Source organism: Mixophyes fleayi, chromosome 3 (genome assembly GCF_038048845.1).
Source record: "Mixophyes fleayi isolate aMixFle1 chromosome 3, aMixFle1.hap1, whole genome shotgun sequence".
Lineage (NCBI taxonomy): Eukaryota > Metazoa > Chordata > Amphibia > Anura > Limnodynastidae > Mixophyes > Mixophyes fleayi.
The window spans coordinates 347,971,123-347,977,932 of record NC_134404.1 but is presented as its reverse complement, the minus strand read 5'-3'; positions in this window follow the sequence as shown (position 1 = coordinate 347,977,932).

Here is a 6,810-nt window from a genome sequence, read left to right as displayed (position 1 = left end):
ATCTGGAAGGTATCCCCCGGTTAGTCCATGAACTCTGCCCTAGGCCCACAGACAGTACTGTGCAATATGAAGGTGGCAATTGAAACTGTCTCCCAAGTATATTTGTTATCAAAGGGACCGGTCACTTACACATATTGGAGGCCACCATCTTGTGGACTTAGCTTGTAGCCTCCACCAGGCGCTCATGAATATTAAGCAGTGTCTCAATGAGGTCACTGAATCCTTATAATCTGATAGGCTGTCAAGTGCAGGTGACAGTGCCACACACATCTCTGCATTAAAGCAAAACTGGATGGGTTCCTAGCAAAAATATGTCATAAGGTAATATGGAGTCTTTTCCAAACCTCTTCTTACTGTGCAAATATAACTTCCAGCATAATATTTCTCCACAGCTATTAATGCTTTGCCGGCTCTGTGTACGGACAGGAGACCTGTGGATACGGCTTGTTTAGGAGGCCATGTCAGCTCTATGTAGGTTAAAGCATCATTAGGCAAGGTATGTTTAGGGGGCCAAGCAGGTTTTAAGTAGGGTGAGGCACCTCTGAATAAGGCTTTACAAGGCCACATAAGCTCTATATATGGTGAGGTAACTTTGGACAAGGTTTGTTTACGAGGCCACGTAGAGTCTAGGAATGATGAGGCACCTTTGGGCAAGGCACATTAGGAGGCAAAGAAGATTCTAAAGTAAGCAATATGGGAATACCGTTACCATGAAGGGATGTACTTAGTCTGTAACAATGTTTAGGTAGGTGGTACGTGTCAAAGTAACATCCACATATATGCCAATATCCAAAGTTTCCCAACAATGCCCACTGCCTTCTTCCCATAGTGCATCATGGCACCATCTCTTCCCCAACTAACCAAAACACATGAACCAGGCTGTCTACATGATGTAAAAGAAAACGCGATTCATCAGACCAGGTCACCTTCTTCCATTACTCCATGGTCCAGTTCGTGCTCTTTGTAGACTTTCGGAGGTGGTCAGCATGGGCACTCTGACCAGTCTGCGGCTATGCAGCAAGGGGCAATGCACTGTGTGTTCCGACACCTTTCAATCTTAGCCAGCATTAACCTTTTCAGCAATTTGTGCTACAGTAGCTCTTCTGTGGGATTGGACCAAATGGGCTATAGCGCCTTCACTCCCCACTCATCAATGAGCCTTGGGTGCCCATGACCCTATCCCTGGTTCTCCTTCCTTGAACCATAGCTGGTAGGTACTAACCACTGCATACCAGGAACACCCCACAAGACCTGCCATTTTGGAGATAATCTGACCTAGCCATCACAATTTGGCCCTTGCCAAATTCGCTCAGATCCTTATACTTGCCCATTTTTCCTACTTCCAACACATCAAATTCAAGAACTGACTGTTCACTTGCTGCCTAATATATGCCACCCCTTGACAGGTGCCATTGTAACAAGATAATCAATGTTATTCACTTGTCAGTGGTTTTAATGAGAGAGAGAATCATTGATGGGCTGTTAGTCCCAGGCTTCTAACCTGTGTTTCAAACTCTATGGAAAATTGTTGCTATTGGAAAGAGAATTTTAAAAAAAACTTTTGGTTCATGTAAGGGACGGATCAAGGGTTCCCTGGAGTCAATAGAGAGAGGGAGGGCCTCCATTAATTAGGTCCATTTCAGGTTTCCTGACTTGTCCAGACATCAGGCTAATCATTGTTACACTAAAAAAATGCAACATGGTGTGCTCTCCTCTTCAAAAACCAAACACACAGAGGTCAATTAAATCACATGTATATACTCAATTGTCCATAACCAGCGTCAGATGCTATATGAAATGATCTTCTCAACAAAACTGAAAGCAGAATGTTTTCTTGCAGCAGGACTGAGTATGCAGCCCCATTAGAGATATTCTTTAGGAGTTAAAATAATTCTGTAAAATTAACATAAAGTGAGCACTGCATAGTGCATTAAAAACAATATTCTATTGGGATCTCTGATAAAGTCCTAGTGATGAAACATGTAGGGTCAATGGCCTAATACAATTCAACCCATCCTGCAAGCTCTGCAGTATTGTATGCCTGTCTGCTGGATTTATATGGCGATATGCATGGATATCATCTTTTTCTGGTACGTACACAACCTTTTAAGATGCCCAAAATAGAATATTGTTTTTAATGCACTTTGGAGCACCCACTTCACATAATTCATAGCGGCACCTGCAATGGGTACTGTAAAATGCTGTCCATTTGCTCAGTCTCTCTCATTACCGGGGAAAGAGGCTGAAATCGTCCAGAGAGAAAAAACTGCAATCTGTTCTAAGTGAACTGGACATTAGGTCCTTCCACACTTACATTAGATAATCCCTCTATATTAGAGATGAACATGTTAGGATTTATTTTGTATTTCCTCTACTAAAACTTGTAGAGGCTAGTTCTGAAACAGTACAGAACAAAAAACAAATAATATCAGGGGGTAAATGTATCAAGCTGAGAGTTTTCAGTGGGTTTGAAAGTGGAAATGTTGCCTATAGCAACCAATCAGATTCTAGCTATCATTTTGTAGAATGTACTAAATAAATGATAGCTAGAATCTGATTGGTTTTTGAAACCCGCCGGAAAACTCTCAGCTTGATACATTTACCCCAGGACTCAAACTCCAAGCATAGCTAGTAGAATGAAGTTGGAGTAGAAGAATAGGTATAGAGACAGGAGGGAAGAGGGCCCTGCTCAAACATCCTAAAAGGAAGGGAAAACAGATAGCATGCACAATAGGGAGTCAGTGAAGGGAATCTAATGCAAGAGAAGCGAGTAACGAGCAAGGGAAGAGAGAGGCGAGAAGATGAAGCATGGAGAGATGGATGGATAGGTGGCTGGCTGGTAGACTTTGAGGAACAGATGAGTTTTAAATGCCCGTTTGAAGGTGCACAGATTAGGGGACAGTTGGATAGAGCGTGGGAGATTGTTCCAGTGGAGGGGGGCTGCCCAGGAGAAATCTTGGATTCTGGAATGTCATGAGATGATCAGAAATGAGACTGTCAAAGGGCGACGGCAGGGAATTGAATGGAGAGGAGGTTGGAGATGTATGGGCAGTGGCCTGGGAGAAAGCCATGTGTAAGTGAGGAGTTTGAAAAGGATTCTGTAGGGGAAGGGTAGCTAGTGTAAGGCAAGCCAGAGAGGGGAGGCAGAACGGCCGCATGAAAGAGAGAAGTTTTGCAGCCGTGTTGAGTATAGAATGTAGGGGAGCCAGGTGGAAGCAGGAGAAGGCCGGTGAGAAGGTTACACTAATCAAGACAGGAAATGGAGAGCATGGATAATGGTTTTGGTGGCATCCCGAGATAGGAAGGGCTGGATGTTGGGGCGATGGTGGAAGTGACAGGATTGGGCAAAAGATTTAATGGTTGGGGCAAAAGAGAGGGAGCAGGTGAGGGTGATGCCCAGGCAGCGGAGTTGGGGAACAGATGAAATGGTGGTGTTGTTGACAGTGATAGAGAGATCAAGATGGGATGAAGATTTAGCAGCAGGGAAACCAATGAGCTCGGTCTTGGCCCATCACTACAAGGTTTAATGTGCTATGTGCTCAGAGATGCTCTTCTGTATACCACTGCTGTAATACATGGTTATCTGAGTGATTGTCACCTTCAGCCAGTCTGGCCATTCTCCCCCATTATCAAGGAGTCTTTGCCCACTGAACTGCTGCTCACTGGTTGTATTTTGTTTTGTGCACCTTCCTCTAAACTTAGAGACTCTAGTTGTGTTTGAAAACTCCAGATCAGCAGCAGTTTCTGAGGTACTCAAACCACCCCGTCTGGCACCAACATTCATTCCACGGTCAGTCACTTAGATCTCATTTCTTCTCCATGCTGGTGTTTGGTCTGGGCAACAACTGAGCCACTTGACCGCGTCTGCATGCGTTTATGCATTGGCTTGCTGTCACATGATTGGCTGTTTGGTTCCACCTCTGTAATTTAGCTGCCATCTCCCTCTCTCCACCATCTGGCACCAGCAAACCTCTCACAGTCAGGCTCCTCACCCCCACCGCTCACACGGAACTTGAGCATATTTCTGACCATATTTAAATTCAAGATCTTAAGATACATTTCAATATGGATCTGGGTGCAAATACGCTCTGTCCACACAGTACTGGTCGTACGTAGACAGAAAGTGTATGAGCAAATAAAGTCACAGCAGTGCAATATCCCCCCCCCCCCATACATATGGTACATTACAGTGTAATACACCCCCCCCCCCATACATATGGTACATTAGTGTAATACCCCCCCCATACATATGGTACGTTCCAGTGTAATACCCCCCCCCCCATACATATGGTACGTTCCAGTGTAATACCCCCCCCCCATACATATGGTACGTTACAGTGTAATATCCCCCCCATACATATGGTACGTTACAGTGTAATATCCCCCCCATACATATGGTACATTACAGTGTAATATCCCCCCCATACATATGGTACATTACAGTGTAATATCCCCCCCCCATACATATGGTACATTCCAGTGTAATATCCCCCCATACATATGGTACATTCCAGTGTAATATCCCCCCATACATATGGTACATTCCAGTGTAATATCCCCCCCCCCCATATGGTACATTCCAGTGTAATATCCACCCCCATACATATGGTACATTCCAGTGTAATATCCACCCCCATACATATGGTACATTCCAGTGTAATATCCCCTCCCCCCCCATATGGTACATTCCAGTGTAATATCCCCCCCCATACATATGGTACATTACAGTGTAATATCCCCCCCCTACATATGGTACATTACAGTGTAATATCCCCCCCCTACATATGGTACATTACAGTGTAATATCCCCCCCCCATACATATGGTACATTCCAGTGTAATCCCCCCCCCCATACATATGGTACATTCCAGTGTAATATCCCCTCCCCCCACCCATATGGTACATTACAGTGTAATATCCCCCCCCCCATACATATGGTACATTACAGTGTAATATCCCCCCCCCCCATACATATGGTACATTACAGTGTAATATCCCCCCCCCCCATACATATGGTACATTACAGTGTAATATCCCCCCCCCCATACATATGGTACATTACAGTGTAATATCCCCCCCCCCCATACATATGGTACATTCCAGTGTAATATCCCCCATACACATGGTACATTCCAGTGTAATATCCCCTCCCCCCCATATGGTACATTCCAGTGTAATATCCACCCCCATACATATGGTACATTACAGTGTAATATCCCCCCCCCCCATACATATGGTACATTACAGTGTAATATCCCCCCCCCATACATATGGTACATTCCAGTGTAATATCCCCCCCATATGGTACATTCCAGTGTAATATCCCCCCCATACATATGGTACATTCCAGTGTAATATCCCCCCCCCATACATATGGTGCATTCCAGTGTAATATCCCCCCCCCATACATATGGTACATTCCAGTGTAATATCCCCCCCATACATATGGTACGTTCCAGTGTAATATCCCCCCCATACACATGGTACATTACAGTGTAATATACCCCCCATACACATGGTACATTCCAGTGTAATATCCCCTCCCTCCCCCCATATGGTACATTCCAGTGCAATATCCCCCCCCTATACATATGGTACATTCCAGTGTAATATCCACCCCCATACATATGGTACATTACAGTGTAATATCCCCCCCCCCATACATATGGTACATTCCAGTGTAATATCCCCTCCCCCCACCCATATGGTACATTCCAGTGTAATATCCCCCCCCCCATACATATGGTACATTACAGTGTAATACCCCCCCCCCCATACATATGGTACATTACAGTGTAATATCCCCCCCCCATACATATGGTACATTACAGTGTAATATCCCCCCCCCATACATATGGTACATTACAGTGTAATATCCCCCCCCCATACATATGGTACATTACAGTGTAATATCCCCCCCCCATACATATGGTACATTACAGTGTAATATCCCCCCCCATACACATGGTACATTACAGTGTAATATCCCCCATACATATGGTACATTCCAGTGTAATATCCCCTCCCCCCCATATGGTACATTCCAGTGTAATATCCACCCCCATACATATGGTACATTACAGTGTAATATCCCCCCCCCATACATATGGTACATTCCAGTGTAATATCCCCTCCCCCCCCCCATATGGTACATTCCAGTGTAATATCCCCCCCATACATATGGTACATTCCAGTGTAATACCCCCCCCCCATACATATGGTGCATTCCAGTGTAATATCCCCCCCCCATACATATGGTACATTCCAGTGTAATATCCCCCCCATACATATGGTACGTTCCAGTGTAATATCCCCCCCATACACATGGTACATTACAGTGTAATATACCCCCCATACACATGGTACATTCCAGTGTAATATCCCCTCCCTCCCCCCATATGGTACATTCCAGTGCAATATCCCCCCCCCCTATACATATGGTACATTCCAGTGTAATATCCCCCCCATACATATGGTACGTTCCAGTGTAATATCCCCCCCATACACATGGTACATTACAGTGTAATATACCCCCCATACACATGGTACATTCCAGTGTAATATACCCCCCATACACATGGTACATTCCAGTGTAATATCCCCCACATACACATGGTACATTACAGTGTAATATCCCCCCCCCCATATGGTACATTACAGTGTAATATCCCCCCCCCCCCATACATTATGGTACATTACAGTGTAATATCCCCCCCCCATACACATGGTACATTACGCTGTGTAACTCTCAGATATATCTCGCTACATATTAGGACATGGAGGAGACCAAAGAAAAGGATCAGATAAAAA